This window comes from Panthera tigris, chromosome B1 (genome assembly GCF_018350195.1).
Source record: "Panthera tigris isolate Pti1 chromosome B1, P.tigris_Pti1_mat1.1, whole genome shotgun sequence".
Classification (NCBI taxonomy): Eukaryota; Metazoa; Chordata; class Mammalia; order Carnivora; family Felidae; genus Panthera; species Panthera tigris.
In genome coordinates this window covers 15,968,012-15,987,139 of record NC_056663.1, presented here as the reverse complement: position 1 = coordinate 15,987,139, position 19,128 = coordinate 15,968,012, and the positions used below count along the sequence as shown (strand labels likewise).

At 41.5% G+C, this 19,128-nt stretch overlaps 1 long non-coding RNA gene across 1 annotated transcript; it reads left to right on the top strand.

Moving 5' to 3' along the window:
• The first annotated feature begins 22 nt into the window (after nucleotides 1-22).
• Nucleotides 23-18,832, top strand: LOC102952917. Its single transcript, XR_006216187.1, has 3 exons — nucleotides 23-60; nucleotides 2,028-2,178; nucleotides 17,814-18,832. It is a non-coding gene; the product is annotated as an uncharacterized LOC102952917 (long non-coding RNA).
• Nucleotides 18,833-19,128: the final 296 nt, after the last annotated feature.

Below are 19,128 nucleotides of genomic sequence, written 5' to 3'. Positions count from 1 at the left end.
CTGTCTGACTTATTTCACTTGGGTTAATACCTTCCAGGTCCATCCATGTTGTCGCAAATGGTAAGATTTCATTCTTTTTTATGGCTGAGTAATATTCCATTATACATATACATGTATATACGTATATATAATGGAATATACATATATATATATAATATATATATATACATCCATGTTGTCGCAAATGGTGTATATGTGTGTGTGTGTGTATACACATACCTCTTCTTTATCCATTCATCTGTTGATGGACAGTTGGGTTGCTTCCGTATCTTGGCCATTGTACCTAATGCTGCAATAAACATAGGAGTGAATATATCTTTTTGCAATTAATTTTTTAATTTTCCTTGGGTAAATACCCAGTAAAGGAATTACTGGGTCATGTGGTTTTTCTGTTTTTAATTTTTAAATAACTTTTGTCTGTTTGTTTGTTTGTTTGTGTTTATTTATTTTGAGATAGAGAGCATGTGCAGGTATGAGTGTACATGAACTGGGGAGGGGCAGAGAGAGAGAGTGGGAGAGAGAGAATCATAAGTGCTTTTAGCACAGAGCCTAACATGGGGCTCAATCTCACAAAACATGAAATCATGACCTGAACCAAAACCTAGAGTTCGATGCTTAACTGACTGAACCACCCAGACACCCCTCTATTTTTAATTTTTTGAGGACCTCTATACTGTTTCTACAGTGGTGGCACCAATTTACATCCCCACCAATAGTGCACAACTGTTGCCTTTTCTCCATACCCTTGCCAACGCTTGTTTGTTTGTTTGTCTTTTTGATACTAGCCATTATGACTGGTATGAGGTGATATCTCACTGTGGTTTTGAGTTTTAGTTTCCTGATGATGAGTGATGTTGAGCATCTTCTCATGTGTCTGTTGGCCATCTGTATGTCTTCACTGAAAAAAATGTCTATTCAGGTCCTCTACCTATTTTTTACTACACTTATTTTTGGGGGGTTGTAAAGTTCTTTATATACATTGAATATTAATCCCTTATTGGATATATCTGATATTTGCATATATCTTCTCCCATTCACTACATTGCCTTTTCATTTTGTTCATGGTTTCCTTAGCTGTGCAAAAGCTTTTTATTTTGGTGTAGTCCCAATAGTTTATTTTTGCCTTTGTTTCCCTCGCCTGAAGAGACAGATCCATGAATAGGTTGCTTAGGGTGATGCCCAAGAGATTACTGCCTATGTTTTCTTTTAGGAGTTTTATGGTTTCAGGTCTCACAGTTAGGTATTTAATCCATTTTCAGTTTATTTTTGTGTATGGTGAAAGAAAGTGGTCCAGTTTCATTCTTTTGCATATATAGCTGTCCAGTTTTCCCAACATCATTTATGGAAAAGATTGTCTTTTTCCTGTTGTTTATTATTGCCTCCTTTGCCATACATTAGTTGACTGTCCCATTGATCTATATGTCTATTTTTATGCCAGTATCAATCTTTTATTGATGACTGTAGCTTTGTAGCATATCTTCGAATCTAGAATCTGATACCACCAGCTTTGTTCTTTCTCAAGATTACTTGGCTATCTGGAGTCTTTTGTGGTTCCATACAAATGTTAGGATTATTTGTTCTAGTTATATAAAAATACTATTGATGTTTTGATAGGGATTGCGTTGAATCTGTAGATTGCTTTGTGCAGTATGGACATTTTAACAATATGAATTCTTCCAATCCATGAGCATGGTATATCTTACCATTTGTTTGTGTCATCTTCATTTCTTTCATCAGTGTCTTATAGTTTTAAGAGTACAGGTCTTTCATCTCTTTGGTTAAGTTTATTCCAAGGTATTTTATTCTTTTGGGTGCAATTGTAAATGGGATTGTTTTCTTGATTACTCTTTCTGCTACTTGAAGTTAGTGTATAGAAATGTATTCTTTTGGGTGCAATTGTAAATGGGATTGTTTTCTTAATTACTCTTTCTGCTACTTGAAGTTAGTGTATAGAAATGCATTTCTATATATTAATTTTATATCCTGCAACTTTAGTCAAAATTTACTTTGGCATCTTTCCTTTTCAGTGATATCTGGAAGCCATGTCAGAAAAATACCAAAAATAGAGGAAGAACAAGAAGATTTACTTGATTAAAAAAGTGGCTGAAAGACAAGTTCAGAGAGGGATTCAGGAACATGAGAGAATTTGAAAAATATGATCCAGAAAAAATAGGCAAGGTAAATGTATTTTAAGAATTATACTAGTTCCATATTTAATTATTTTACACTTAAAGATTTTCCAAATTAAAAAAATAGTACATATTCATTATATAAAAATTTGAACCTATGGAAAAATATACCCAAGAAAATGTAAATCACCTAATAACTTAATCACTCGAGATCTTTGCTATGATCATGATGGTACATATTTAGTCTTTTAAAAATTAAATAAATAAAAAATTAGGATTACCCCAATTATTTTTGTTTTGTGAACATAGTTATTATTAGATTATGGATATTTCAACAAATCATTAACTAGAACTTTAGCATGATTTTCATGTATGCTTAAGATTTTATCAAATGATATACCATAACTTATTTCCCATTCCTGAAAGGAAAAATTTCCATTTTTTCGACTTTATTCTCAACGTTCTCCACTCAATACTTCACATCCGGTCACCAAATGTGTGTGGGTTTTTCCCACACCAAGCAATTCTCCAGTTCTCTGTGGACACCACCAACTGGGTGTCCTGCCATTTAATTAAATTTTCCTACTTGGAGTTAGCATCAGATCCTACAGGTTAAGACCTCAGTCACACAAGACTGCCCTCATCCCCAACTACAGACACCGACCCCAAGTTGTCACTTGTGCTTCTGATCAATCAGCTCTAAGTCATGACCCCTCCTTGTGTTTAGTAGCTTTCTAGAATGGCTCACAGACCTCAGGAAAACAGTTTACTTACTAGATTACTGGTTTATTATAAAAGGATACAACTCAGGAACAGGCAGATGGAAGAAATGCATAAGACAAGGAATGGGAGTAGGGGGGAAGGGATTCAGAGCTTCCATGCTGTCTCTGGGCATGCCCCCCTCCCAACACCAACACATGTTTACCAACTCAGAGGCTCTCCAAACCCCATACTTTAGAAATATTTATGGAAGCTTTGTAATATGTGCAGGATGGATTATTAACTCAACCCCCAGGCCCTAGCCCAAGGATGGGAGATGGGCCTGGACATTTTAAGCTTGGTCTTTCTGGTGACCAGCCCCCATCCTGAAGCTGTCCAGGAGCCCACCAAGATTTGCCTCATTAGAACAGGAGACGCAAGTATCACCTGGGAAATTTTAAGGGGTTTTGGAACTCTGGGGCAGGAACTGGAGTCAAAGACCAAACGTTAGAACAAAAGATTCTCCTAGAACCTTTATCACTTAGGAAATGCCAAAAGTTTTAGGAGCTCTGGCCAGGAGCCAGAGTTAAAGACTAAAATCTGTATTTCTTATTATATCACAATTTCCCAATCAGTGTTGGGCATGTAGGTTGTTACCAGTTATTCACTGTTTTATTTAGTACATTGAATACTTTACAAAATATACCTCAGTTTTTGTGATCGTATTTCCTTAGCGCAAATTTTCATTTTTAGGGTGAAAAGAATTTAAATATCTTCAGGAATAGTGCCAAAATTGCTCTCAAGAAATTTATACCCATTCACATTCTTACTAACACTATCTATGAGCATAGCATTAGCTTTCACCCTGGCCTATATTGGGTGTATTAGTTATCTAGTGCACATTAACAGAGTAGTCCTCAAAATTTGTCAGCTGAAAACAATAAGATTTATTATCTCACAGTTTCTGTTGGTCGGGGATCTGGGCTGGGTGTTTCTGGCTCAAGGGATCTCATGAGACTGCAGTTCAGCTATTGGCTAGGAGTGATGAATCAAGGCTCTACTTGGGGAGGAGCCACATCTAAGTTCGCTCACTGGCTGATGACCAGACCCATTTGTTCCTTGGCACATGGGCCACTTTATAGGGCAGTTCACAACATAGCAAGCAGCTGGCTTGCCTCAGAACAAGTAAGCAAGAGAAAGAGAGTGCCTGAGAAAGAAGCCTCGCTCTTTTTATAACTTCATTTTGGAAGCAACGTCCCATGATGTTGCCATATTCTGTTTGTTACAGCAAGTCAGTAGATGCAGGCCACACTCAGGGGGAGGGCATTATTCAAGGGTGCATGTACCAAGGTCTAGAGATTGCCTATCACAGTACATTGCCTATCATAATATTTTCTTTCTTTCTTTCTTTTTTAATGTTTATTTTTGAGATAGTGCAAGCCAGGGAGGGGCAGAGAGAGAGCAACAGAGGATCTGAAGCATGGTCTTCACTGACAGCAGTGAGCCCAATGTGGGGCTTGAACTCACAAACAACAAGACCATGACATGAGCCGAAGTCAGACACTCAACCAACTGAGACACCCAGGTGCCCCTCTTTTTTTTGTTTTTTTTTGAGACAGGGAGATAGAGGGCACAAGTGAGTGAAGGGCAGAGAGAGAGAGGGGGAGAGAGAGACAGGGAGAGAGAGACAGGGAGAGAGAAGCAGGTCTCACCTGAAGTGAGGCTCATGTTCACCCAAAGCGGGGCCCGAGTTCACCCAATGTGGGACTCAAACTTACAAACCATGAGATCACAACCTGAGCTGAAGTCATATGCTTAACCGACTGAGCCACCCAGGTGCCCACCTGTCATAATACAGTATTTTCATTTCAAGATAAAGCTTGGCCAAAAATAACCACTCAATTTTATTTTACTTTGTTTACATTTGATTACCTGTATAGTTGAACATATGTTTATTTACTAAGTTAGTATTTTACCCAGTAAGCTAATATATATTGAGCATTTACTATGAGCCAAACACCAAGCTAAACATTTTTTTTGTGGCCTGAGCCACCCAGGCACCCCTCCTCTTCTTATAAGGACACTGGTCATATTGGATTAGGGCTCACTCTTTTGACCTCATTTTACCTTAATTACCTTTTAAACAGTCCTATTTCCAAATACAGTCACGTTCTGAGTTATCCTGGGGGTTAGAATATCAATATGTGAATTTTAGGGGAACACAATTCAGCCTCTACTACTTACTTGCCAACACTTGGATTTATCAATCTTAATGGTTTTAAAAATCAATTGAATGTTTGTAAATGTTATTATGTTATTTAATCTGTATTGGCATGTCCATTTTCCCTACTAGACAGTAGTTCCTGAAGTCTGGGCCTTTGTCTTACTAACCTTTATAACCGCCACTGGGAAACCATAGTTAGCATTTAGTAAATGCTTACCATTGGAATTGCATTTTTTAAACCAACTTGAAGACAAAGAGGCCAGTAGGTTCTGTAGACTTTGCCTGGTTTGACCTTGTATTGCCAAAATACTTTTTAAAGTTGTTTTTATTAATTTCAAGATTCATTAGGCACATAGTTGTTATTCATGTAAATAGTTCCCTGACTCCTCTATTATCCAGTTTGTATTTTTATCAAAGCTCTCTGCTTTTCTTCTTCTTTTGCTGTGAGTCTCTGAAAAGCATTTCCTGGATCCTTAGAAATCCCAGTATATCTAGTCAAGGTGGGGACACTGTGTAAGCAAAATACAAAATCGACCTAATTCACTTGGATTTTTAGTTCTGCCAAAGGGGATGAATCAGCTGAGTTAAATGAAGTCTGAGAATGAACCTATAGATTAAGTTATCTAATCAGAAAAGTTATGTGATCTAAGTGTGGAGCATTTTTTATATATTCCTTTTATCATTGTATGAATGATATAATTTTATAAAATTGTAAATTGTTAGTCTTAAATATACAAGCTCTAATTAGAAAGAAATAACCTTTCATTAAAAAACTCCCCTGCTATCTTCTTCTTCCTGGATGTCCCAGCAGGGAGTGAGCCCCGCCTCTTGGGGGCTGTTGTAGCACCTGATAGGTAATCATTACCTTGCATACTTGTAATAATTGTTATCGTGGAGTTTTAGCTCTGCAATTATATTGTAAGCCATAAGAAGACAGTCACTATGACTTTATAACCCCATTGTATTTTATACTTACATAGTAGATGTTCTAAAAAATATGCTGAATAAATTCCCCAAATTGTTCTCCACCATCTTCCTCATGACTCTTAGTAAGGAGAAAAAATTAAAAAACCCAAATCTATGATTCACATGGAAACTCTGTAAAGTAGTGGTGTTCGATCCCTCTCTGCCTCTTGTCTCTCTGCTCTGTCCCTCTGTCTCTCTCTTTCTCTCAGACATTGGAAAAGAAGATTTCTTTTCAGTCCTGAAAAAATTTGACTCGCGTCTGAAGGAGGAATCCTTTGATGATTTCCTGAAGAGACGCAACCTTATATGCAGTGCAACTGGCAGTAGTTATCTGGAGTTCCTGCGGAACCTCCAGGACAGTGATGAAGGGATCAAAATCCTCTCCAAGTCCATGCACAGTTTGTAAGGACCCTCCGCATGGCTACGATAGTCTTCTAATCCGCTAACCATTGGTAAACTTTCAGGGAGACTCAGATTCCTCACCTTCGTGGTGCTGTATCTCTCTCAGGACCCGTGTTCATGGACGTGGGCCAGCCTGGTCCATAGATGGTTCGTGAGAATTTGGCCTTTGGGAACAGAGTGCGACAGGAATGAAACTACTCTGTCTTGTTACTAAAATTATTAGCATTATTATTAAAATTAGTTTCAAGTAAGAATTGGTCTACTTTCCCTGGCTGTGGAGGTTACACAGTGTCTTGGGAGGATACACATGTGCGAATTTAGGATGATTCACTTCCCCCTTAATGTTCCCTGAAACAGCTCCTTAGTGTTCCCAGTGCCACACTTTATTTTTAGCTTTGGCCTTCTGCAGCACTTGACCTTTTGCCTGGATAGAGCAACGTACTGTGGAGCTCAAACCCACAGTCTCCCCTGTCCTGTGCAATATGGAGGATGTTATATTATACCTTCTTTGGAAGGTCTGGCATCCAGAATGGCCTTTTAGGACAAAGTAAAGCTGTGTACACACACACACACACACACACACACACACACACACACACACCCCTTTGGTAACATTGCTTTCCATGCCTGGATTATAATCATCTCTTTTACATATCTTCTGCCATGCTGCAAGACATTATATAATCTGAACATTTATGAAAATATTTTTAAAATGTAGATAAGGATCTTGTACCAAAATAATCATCCCTCTTGTTTTAGAATAACAAAAACTTAGGGGTGCCTGGATGGCTCAGTCCGTTAAGCATCTGACTCTTGGTTTCAGCTCAGGTCATGATCTCTCAGTTTCACGGGTTGAAGCCCTGCGTCAGGTTCTGCCCTGGCAGCACAGAGCCTGCTTGGGATTTTCTGTCTCCCTCTCTCTCTGCCCCTCCCCACTTGCGCTGTCTCTGTCTCTCTCAAAATAAATAAATAAACTTAAAATATCTTTTTAATAAAAAGTAAAAAGAATAACAAAAACTTGGAAACAACATTCAAACATAGACGAGTAGTTAAATCAATCATAGAATTTCCATTCCATGAAATACCATGCAGCCATCAGAAAGGATTACCACAATTTTTTTACTGAAATGGGAAAATGCTAATTATGGAATACTAAGTGAAAAAACTTGAGTCCCAAACTGCAAATGCAGCATGACGGTGGCTGTGCCTTTACCTGTCTCATCATGCTGGCTCACCACCACCTAAACGGCCTCCCTCGACTGAGCGTGACCCCTACCATCCATTCTCTGCAGCCAAGCCCAGAGGTCTTTCAAAATTCAAATCTAATCTTGTCCATGCCACACTGACCGCTCTCCAACCATCGGAGCAACAGCATTTAGAAAATGTTCGGGCTTGGGGCGACTGGGTGGCTCAGAGGTTAAGCGCCGGACTTCGGCTCAGGTCATGATCTCGTGGTTCGTAGGTTCCAGCCCCACATCGGGCTCTGTGCTGACAGCTCAGAGCTTGGAGCCTGCTTCAGATTGTATCTCCCTGTCTCTCTCTGCCCTTCCCCCACTCGCACTCTCTCTCTCTCTCTCTCTCTCTCAAAAATAAATAAACATTTAAAAAAAGGAAAGAAAAAAAGAAGACGTTCGGGCTCGTGAACACGGGGTCCAGAGCCCCTTGTAATCCTGCCCCTGCTGCTCTTTGGCACCTCATCTCTGAAGGTCCTCTGTCCCCATCTGTAGTAACGTACTTGGCTTTGACCAGACTTCTTCCATCTGTGCTTTCTGGCCAGAGTGCTGTTGCCTTCTTTTTGCCTTGATATCTTCTCATCTTTTACATCTCAGATGGGAAGCTTTTCCTCATCCCTACCCTGGTTTGCTTGCTCCTTCTCTATGCTTCCATTACTCTCTGTGTGTCCCCTTAGTGTAGAACTTATTACTACCCTTTACTGTAATTGCCACTTCCTTACCCGTGAAGGCTGGGTCTATGTCATGCCCATTATTTTGTTTCCAGCAGACAGAACCACAGGGTAGGCACTCGTTAGCTGTTAAAAAAAAAATAATGTTGAGGGGTCGGTCCCTGGGTGACTCGGTTGGTTAAGCGTCTGACTCGTGAAATTGGCTCAGGTGATGAACTCACAGTTGGTGAAACTGATCCCCGCATCTGGCTCTGTGCTGACACTGTGGAGCCTGCTTGGGATTCACTCTCTCTCTGCCCCTCTCTTGCTCTCTGTCTCTCAAAACGAATAAATAAACATTGAAGCAAATAATAGTGAACATATCTGGCGGACAAGCATCAACTGGTTAATAGAAATTTTTCCTTCAGTGGTTGAATTTTGGATGGCTTTAAATTTCTTTCTCTTTATACTAAGACAAAATTATTTTTTATTGTGGTAAAAAAATGCATACCATTGAATTAACCATGTTCACAATTTTCCAGTGTACAATTCAGTAGTGTTAAGTGTAATTGCGTTGCTGTGCAGCTAAAACATTTCATCTTGCAAAACTGAAACCCTGTATCCACTAAGCACTAACCACCCCGCCTCCCGCCCCTTTCCACCACCCTCGATGATTACTTTTCTACTTTCTGTTTCAATGATTTTAGATGCTTCACATGATAGGAATCATCCTGCATTTGTCCTTCCATGCCTGGCTTCTTTTGCTTTAGCATAATGTCCTCATTAGCATCCATGTTAAAACAAATTTGTGATATGAACTCTGTGACCTCTGTAACCAGAAAAGCAGTATTATGGAGAATTATAGGAGCTAAAGGTGACTCTCAAATTTATCTGGGCCCTTTTTCCATACCCCAAACTTTACTTTTTTCTAGAGGAGAAATCCAAAAATAGAAAGCTAACTTGTCCAAGGTGAAAGGTTCCATAATGGCAAAACTGAGCTCAACAAATGTAAAAATAAGTAATAGAAGTAGGCGTTTAGTTCTTTTACACCGTTTACAGCATGTCCTGTTTTATTTTCTGCACATAGCTGCTTAAGTATAATTTTATTTTCTATTATTCCATTGTATATTTGAAGTGAAAATCACAGCTGCCCAGGTTATTTCTATGTTTGGAAGGCCCACTACAGTTCTCTTTGTTTGGGATTACGCTTATGCAATTTTGTCTGTAAAATGCATTCCCCAGGTGGTCCAGATTTTGCATTTGGGGCATGCAGATCCTGTTGGGCATTTACGAGTAAAAGGAATTCTTTGGGTTTCTGAGAGACTTTGATATTTGAGCCACGCAGATCGAACAGAGCTGGAGTCACCAGAAATATTTTAGAAATATTTTAGTCCAGCTGCTTGCCACTGTGTGACTTTCTCTCCTACTCTGAAAGAAAAAGATCTCATAAACTATACTTTATCATATAATTCCCAAAGAGCCTCTTGTTCTTAGTATCCAAACTAGTTAATTAGTTTAAAGAACATGTATTATGAGTCCACCAGGTGCCCTGTTGTGACTTAGAGGCATGTTTAAGATATATATTAACTAGTGAAAAAAAACCCAGCGATTTTCAAAGTTAAGGCAAAGACCTCTTAGCAATGCTGCAGGCAAATCCCCTCATTCTGTGTGTGAGACGCAGAAGCCCAGAGAGGGACCCAGAGTGAAACAGCTAGTGAGTCACATACTAGAATTTCAGATGCCTATTTCTGACCACCGGGCCAAAGGAGGACATCACAAGCTCTTGGACTATATATACGTGGGCTTGATATAAGAGGGACACAGAGACTCTCACTCAGCTCGCTTTCCATTAACATTTTATTCTTTCTTCCTAATTTACTTGTCAACATGATTTTTAGCCTGGTCTTGATATCTGCACTGGTTTTGAATCATGAGAAGAAAACTCAGGAGATTTCTAGCCCATAGTGATTTAGAATAGCTTGACAGTGTGTTCCAACACTGAAGGGATTAGTTTTCTTCACTCCAATTGGTAGAACCAAGAAAGGAAATTCCAAACCCCAGCTGAGACTAGGCCCTGTGATATATAATGTACGTGCCTAGGTTTTTGGGAAAGAATGACTAAAGCCTGCTTTGGGAGGGATCTTTGGCTTGAAGCTTTCGGTTTTGTTTATGACTGGAAGAGAGGAGTTCATTTATGTCTAAGTGTAAGGTTGCAGTCTGCTTTGGCAGTCTTTCTAACATAAACACCACATTTGATGTTAGGATTTGAGAGGAAAAAGACTCCCGAATGTTTTACTGTGATTTGCCCTTAGAGTCCTCTCAAACACTGTGAAGATAACTTTAGGAAGTTTTGTTAAATGGTAGAATGCTTAACGCTTCATACTATTTTATCAGTTTATTTTACTGATGTGAAACTTAGTGAGTATATGTGTAAATAAAGAATTGCACTTCTCTGAAAGGTAGGAAAAAGTTTATATCATTATGGTACTTTGTTCTGTAGGGTTCCAAGAGACCAAATAATATTCTTTGAACCAAAAAATACCCCTAAGCTATAGCTAAATGCAGAATATTTGTAGTAATGTGGAATGTGTTTACATTTATGTAAATTAACTTAAGGAAACATATACTGTAACATTTGTTAAATATTGTCCTGTGAAGTACTATAGATCTAGGTACTTAAAGTAATACAAGCCATTGACAGGACTCAGTGCTCCTGGGTCCCTGACATCTTCCACAATCCCTCAACAGACGTAGGTTCAGAATCACCTAGAATGTTCTTCTCCATTGAGCAGAAATTCTCTCTGTGTTGCTTCCCAACACGTAGATGATCAGAAGTCCTGCATTTCTCCGTCTGGTGGTCAACAGATTGATTTCGTACTACATTAGGTGCACATCAGGTCCCTGTTTGCTGGACTGTTCTCTCTTCAGAGATAAAAGCTGACGTGGATCTTCTCACAACACGGAGAGTGGGAAACCCACTCAGGCAAACTCAGTGAAAAATCAACCAACCAAGCTGCGGTGCTTGAGCAATAGGTCTGGAAGCGAATGACCGAGGCTCTTTCAATAGGTGTTCCTGGAAGACTAATTGTCAAATAGTTCTCTTTTTTTTTTGTTAAAAAATTTTTTTAAACATTTATATTTATTATAGAGAGACATAGAGAGACAGAGCATGAGCATAGGAGGGGCAGAGAGAGGGGGAAACACAGAATCTGAGGGAGGCTCCAGGCTCTGAGCTGTCAGCACAGAACCCAATGCGAGGCTCGAACTCACGAACAGTGAGACCAGGACCTAAGCCGAAGTCAGACGCCCAACCGACTGAGCCACCCAGGCGCCCCAGTTGTCAAATATTTCTGATTGGTGACCTCAAAGGAGTGGGGCATCTTGGCCAGCACTTACTTTCTACCTCTCAATTTTATTTATTTATTTATTTATATGAAATTTATTGTCAAACTGGCTTCCATACAACACCCAGTGCTCATCCCAACAGGTGCTCTCTTCAATGCCCATCACCCACCCCCCTCCCTCCCACCCTCCAAGAACCCTCAGTTTATTCTCAGCTTTTAAAAGTCTCTTATGGTTTGGCTCCCTCCCTAACTTTTTTTTTTCCTTCCCCTCCCCCATGGTCTTCTGTTAAGTTTCTCAGGATCCACATAAGAGTGAAAACTTATGGTATCTGTCTTTCTCTTGTAGGACTTACTTCACTTAGCATAACAATCTACCTCTCAATTTTAAACCAGAATTCAACTTCAACGTAATTTACTTGGGCGATTGCACCCTGCTGTGTTTGCTTATTTCCAGACTCCTGGGTGAACGTGGCGAAAACCTTTCCTGCAAACTTAGATTCTCTTCCAGCATCTTTCTACCTTCTGTGTCCCTGGCAGACTCTTTCTGAAGTGCCATTTGCTCTCCACTCTCTCATTCGCGACACAATCCACCGGCTTTGGTTCTCCTTCCCCTTGGAGTTACTCTTGCCGAGGTCTCCTGGGACCTCCACGCTCCACGATGCCAAACAAAAGGCATGTTCTCCAGTCCCTGGTTTATATGACTTCTCTGGAACATTTACCTCTACCGAACACCCACTTCTTCCTAAATCTGTATTTACTCTTGGCTTTACTGTACGACGTCACATTCTTTTGGTTTTCCACTCTCCTCTCTGGCTGCTTCTTTATAGGTTCCTTGGTGGGTTCTAGCTTCTCATTCGTTACGTGCCAATACTGCCCAGATGCTATTCTCATTTATACGTTCTTAGAAGCGCATTCACACACACGCATAGCTTCAATGTCACTTCTGTGCTGGTGACTCTCATATCTACCTGGCTAGCTCAGACCTCTTTTGCTTGAGTGTCAGACGCATACGTGTGTTACAAGCTTCACCTCAAACTTACTACTTTCAATGCCTGCTCCACCTCCCAGGTCTCCTGTCTCTCTCTCGGCGTCTGTCCAAATCAGATAAAACTAAAAAGCATCCTAGATTCTCATTCTTCCTCGTCTCACACTTAACTGGTCACCAAGGAATGTAGAGACTACTTCCTGGTCATCTCACCCATCTTCTCCGTCCTCTCTGCCTTTGATCAGACACTGTTTCCCCTCTCCTAGATTGCAGTAGGCCCTCGGAGCTGGTCCACCTGCCTCCAGTCTGCCCACCTCTTCCTGGACCGGCACACACTGCTATGTGGATGACCCTTCTAAACTGCAAATGTCATCATGTCACTTTCCCGTGTACCGCCTGTCGTTCCCCCGACGTAAGATTAAAGTAAAATCCTTCTGGTTTTGCATGCCAGGTCTTGCATTTTCTGGATATGGCCTTTCTCTCTTGCCTCATCTGCTATCACCCCCCCACCCACACACACACACATCCTCCTCCGTCTCAGCCGCTCCACAGTGTGTGTGAATTGCATGATTTCTTACCTCCACTTCTTGTGTGTTGATCTTGAAATACTCTCCTCATCCCCTTTGTTTCTTTTTTTATTTATTTTATTTTATATTTTATTTTATTTTTATTTTTGAGAGAGAGAGAGGCAGACAAAGCATGAGCCGGGGAGGGGCAGAGAGAGAGGGAGACACAGGATCCGAAACAGGCTCCAGGCTCAGAGCTGTCAGCACAGAGCCCGATGCAGGGCTCGAACTCACAGACCATGAGATCATGACCTGAGCCGAAGTCAGACACTTAAGTGACTGAGCCACCCAGGTGCTCCCGCTTTGTTTCTAATTAGTTAATATTCATCCTTTAAATTCAGTCGAAGGGTCACCTCCTCCAGGAAGCCTTCTTGGAGCCTCCCATCTGACTTAGATGCCCTCCTCTGTGTTCTTATAACTGTCTCATAAAACCTACTGTATATTCCATTATAATTGTGTCTGCATTGTAAACTCCTTAAAGACTGAATGCATTTTTGGCCTGGTGTGTTTACATTGGATTTACAAATGTTTCCAACTTATTTAGCATATTCATCTATCACGCGGGGTGATTATGCTCCTAATTTTACTTACTTTCTGTGGTTCCCAGGTATGGGGTCTGGAGGCATGACCAGGGCCCGTGTTCCATTCCTCAGAGCCGGGAGTTGTGTGTCCTGCTCTCCTCCCCCAAATTGTCTCACCATGTCATCTCCTCCCTTCCCTGACAAGTTCCAATGTCAAGCAGCTTGTAACCAGGAAATGAGATGTCAGCATCCCGTGCTTCTGGACCTCCACAGCTTGACGTGTTGTTTTCTTGGCCGCCTTCCCACGCAACTGCCCCCTCCCTGCTGGGCAGGTGAAATGAGTGACAGGGATTGACTTTCTTCGTGACCATCAAACTTTTCCTGATCTGGGTCCACTGTCATATTGACTGGGGCCAGAGTTGAGGAAAGAGGAGGGTGTCGATGCCTGTGCTGTTGACTGGCCCCAAGAGACAGTGGTTCTCCGAGCTTAGAATTTGAAAGGCTTGGTGCCTTTTTTTCCCTCTCGGTCAATTCCAGAAATAACAGTAGTAGCTGTGCATTTACTGTGCACCAGGAACAATTCTGAGTGTTTACACTTAATCTTTATGACAACGTCGTCTGACAAAAAATGAGTTGTTCTCAACTGACATACAAAGGAACTGAGGCAAGGAGAGGGTAAAGAATCTGCCCAAAGTCATCAGCTAGTAAATGCAGCCCAGACTCAAACCAGCCTGGTGCTACAGCTCATTTCTGTAACCTCTGGGCTGCACTGCCTCACTTTGCCACTAGCCTGTCACAGTTAGATTTGCTGCTCCCAGTAGCGATTGTCCAGCTTTGTGCCTGGTCAGCGGGAGCCCCTCCCTGTGCCTGGGTGACTCGAGGAGGCCGTATGGTGTTCTCCTTAACCTCCCCTCCTCTTCAGTGTTACCTGCTAAATACGGCTTTCGAGGTGTGCCGTCTCTTGGCTGGCCCACTGTGTCTTCAAAAAATTATCTTTTATTTATTTACAGTTTTCATGCCATTTACTTTCATTGGTTTTTTACTAACTACTTTTCTTTTTAAGTTTATTTATTTATTCTGAGAGGGAGAGACAGAGAGCAGAGGAGGGACAGAGAGAGAAAGGGAGAGAGAGAATCCCAAATAGGCTCCACACTAATAGTCCATCCATAGCCTGATGCAGAGCTCAAATTCATGAACCCGTGAAACCATGACCTGAGCCAAGGTTAAGAAACAGACACCTTCCCCACCGACTGAGCCATCCAGGTGCCCCAACCAGCCACTTTTTTTAAATTGAAGAAGTGGGGCGCCTGGGTGGCTCAGTCGGTTGAGCATCCGACTTCAGCTCAGGTCACGATCTGGCGGTCTGTGAGTTCGAGCCCCGCATCAGGCTCTGGGCTGATGGCCCAGAGCCTGGAGCCTGCTTCCGATTCTGTGTCTCCCTCTCTCTCTGCCCCTCCCCCATTCATGCTCTGTCTCTCTCTGTCTCAAAAATAAATAAATGTTAAAAATAAATAAATAAATAAATAAATAAATAAATTGAAGAAGTAATCTGTACACATGGTAAGATATTCAGACTATAAAAGGTATCCACACAAAACAAACCTACCTCCAGACTCCCAGTCTCCCAGTCTGTCCCCAGGACCCTCCCTCATCCAACACCCAGGCCAAACGCCATCACTTTCCTTATGAAATAGTGTGTGTAGCAAGGTTATAAATTGAACTCACATTACAACTTACGTGTGCTGCTAAAACATATGCTCTTTTTGTCTATAATGAATCCAGCCTTCCAGCCCCGCCCCCAACTCATCTCCATCACCCCTGCTCACAGGCTGATGGCAAAAATGAACAGTTTCCAGTCTTGTTAAAAATTTTTTTTTTTATTTTAGAGAGAGAAAGAGAGTATGAGTGGGGGAGGCAGGCAGAGGGAGAGAGAGACAAAATCTCAAGCAGGCTGCATGCTCAGTGCTAGAGCCCGGCGTGAGGCTCAGTCCCACAATCCTGGGATCATGACCTGAGCTGAAATCAAGAGTCAGAAGCTTAACCGACTGAGCCACCCAGGCGCTCCCAGGCTTGTTTAAACCTTAGTCTACCTGGTAGGTTGTGTCTTTTAGGGAGGTATTCAGGCTGACTTGGATGAAAGGGTCAGTCTCCCAGAGATTCTGTCCTCCGGGCCTGCTCCTTTCAACAACAAAGGAGAGGGAGGGAAGGAGTGCAGCTTATGTGACCTGCAGCCAATATTCTCTCGCCCGCTTAGCGTGTGTCTGCTGTCCTCTGGCCTCTGGGCAGTGTTCTTCAGCCATCTGGTCAGGGATGCCCTGCAGGTCTCTGGTGCAGAGACGAGTGTGGACAGTCAGGGCGTGTTGTTGGTGCCGTGCTCCTGGCGGTTGTCCCTGGCTGACGTGAGCTCAACCCAGCGTCTGATGGCTGTCACCCTGCAGGATTTGGCTGACATGCCCATTCAACCCTGCCCAGCTAGTGTTTCTTCACAGAGCCGTTTTGCCCATGGTATGGCAGCCGCCTCTGGGGAAACTTCCTCACCGGGGTTCTTGGTTACTTCTGGGGCCTGGCAACACACGAGACCTAGCACACGTGGCTCAGGAAAGCTAGGGCTTGGGTTAAACCTCCCACCTGACCACGACGCATAATGAAGTTTACCCTGCCCCATGAGGGTGCACCCTCCCAGAACCCAGACAGGGCAGTTATGGAGGGGATCCACCCCTCCCTCTGACCCCACTGTTATCTGTACCCCCACCAGACGTCACGTGGTAAAAGACAAACACAACGTGGTCCGACTGTCACTGATAGAGCCGCCATCTTCTTTACTCTGTGAGGGGACCCAGTGCGCATATAGGCCCTCTGGGCCAGGATGCTGATTATACCCAAGGGACAGATGGGGGTCTGAATGATTCTGTTGTCAGGAACATCCTTCTGTAATGTAGAAGCTGGAATGATTTTGGCTACCTGTGACATCCAACTAAATGTGGCTTAAGCAATAAAGACATTTAGTAATCTTGCAAGATAAAAACTCTCTGGGAGCTAAGGGTTCCAGAGTTGTTTTGGCAACGCCATTATGCCACCGGGGGCCCCAGACCCTTGTGCCCTGCCATCTGCAAGCTGACTTGTCACCTTCGGTCTCATCACTTCAGGGTCACAGCTGCTCTGGGCATCACGTCATCAGACAGGCTCGTTCAAAGGCTCAGGGTGGAGCACATCTCGTCTCTGTCCTTTTTGTCAGCGTCAGCTGACTGACACTGGGTTCCTGATACCATATCCCTTTTCAACTTAAGACATGATGATAATTTTTATGTTATATTTCTGAAGTTTATTTTTATTTATTTCGAGGGAGGAGAGGAGCAGAGAGAGGGAGGCAGAATCCCAACCAGGCTCCGCACAGTCAACGCAGAGTTGGACACGGGGCTTGAACTCACGAATCGTGAGCCAATCATGACCTGAGCCAATATCAAGACCTGGTCTGCTCAACAGACTGAGCCTCTTTATGTTACATTTTTAAAAATAGATTTTGTGACTAGAGAGGGTTCGGCTCCACTTTAATTGGAATTGAAGTCAAATTGGCAAATTTGTTTCACATTGGTTTTCTCTTACTCTTGACTACTTTCAAGTAAGAGTTTACTCAAGGTGGATGTTCCACTTTGGTTTTTTTGTTTCTGTATTGGTGACTTTCTCCTCTGAAGGATGTTGCAAAGCCAGCCATGTTTACAGTACCTAGTAAACGGAATCTGGTTTTGGACAGGGATGTGAGAGAAATATACTTCAGCTGGCACTTCTGTGAAAGGGACTGAGAGCTCTGAAATCATCTGCAGTTTGATTTGTGTGTTATCAATAACTCCAAAGATTGTGAAGCTGCATCCTGAGACTATATTTTCTTTTCTGTCTGTTCCAAGTTATCTAGAGAATGTGGTAGAAGAATACCCATAGAAGTTCAAATCACACATCCTGGAAATGGGGCCATTTTAAAATGCTATCACCTTGTAAGTTTGAGGACTTGTCGAATGATTTTCGGGAAGTTAGAAATACAGCTACCGGATTTACTATGACTAACTCTACATTTTCTTATTTTTTGCTTATTTTTGACAGAGAGATGGACAAGTTAAGAGAACATGTCATTAGTCAACAGGAATTCCAATCGGCCATTGAAAGCAGATAACAGATTTACATACATGCTTTCTCAGTAAAGTACTGTGCATGATGGAATCTTTGGTGATTTCACTTCTACACTGCACATAGTGGATCAATTTTTTTTTCATGTTAAAATAACAACGAAAAGTTGCTTTCACTTAAGTTCACAAAAGAAAACTACATAAACGAGTGGATCTTAGGTGAGAAACTTTAGATATTTTCCTACCCAGTAAAAAAAACTACCAATGATAAGTTCCTGGATTTCCAATGATAATATTCAGAGTGAACCACTTTATTTATTCCTCTGTACCCGTACATCTTGTAATCAAATAAGTCACGTCCCTAATTCTATTTATTATGAATGAGTTCATCATCATCCCTGATGTGAGAAGAGGCTTTTATTTCTGCTTAGTGACCATGAAAATTTCTAAGCCACCAGGTGGCAGAGTGCCCTCGGCTTAGGTTGAATATTGCATTTTCCCACTGATTGCCAAACGTAGTCTATAGCTAATGTGAGTGGCTTTCAAACCTTTGGCTCATGTGACCCTAAAATAATTCTGAAAACGTAGGCATGCCCCCCAAACTTTCAACTTTATGTGTAAAATTATTCAACAAAAGTTTACGTAACAGAAGAGATGTAATTTCTGGCATAGTGGGAAGAGTGAAATTTTAAAATAAAATTATTATATCGCTCTTAAATGAATCTAATTGAATGCAAAATACCACAGGGATTTGATAGTCACCATCATCTATTTTAAAATTTTCAAGACAAGCTCATCTTTTATAGTTGGATACTTTACATTTCTCCTTTGTTTTCTGTGACATCTTACTTTCCATTTTATTCCCTCTGTAGAATGTTATACTATTGTAAGTGTTTTAGGGTTAAAAGCTTTGACCATATTCTTCTTCTTCTCTGCAACAAGAGTATGTGCATACACGAAACGAGGTGTTTTGTATTTCCTGTGACTGTAAGGTTCTATGTGTCACATTTTTATATTTCTGAATTTCTAATATATGTTAGTATATATTTCTAAAATTTGCCCGGTATACATTTATTTTTCATGAATTTGAAAAATCCTGAAAAATATTAAGAGACAAAAATGATTCTTTTTAAAAAATGTTTATTTGTTTTTGAGACAGAGAGTGAGAGAGAGACAGAGTGCGAATGGGGGAAGGGCAGAGAGAGAGGGAGACACAGAATCAGAAGCAGGCTCCAGGCTCTGAGCGGTTAGCACAGAGTGCAGGGCTTGAACCCATGAACCATGAGATCATG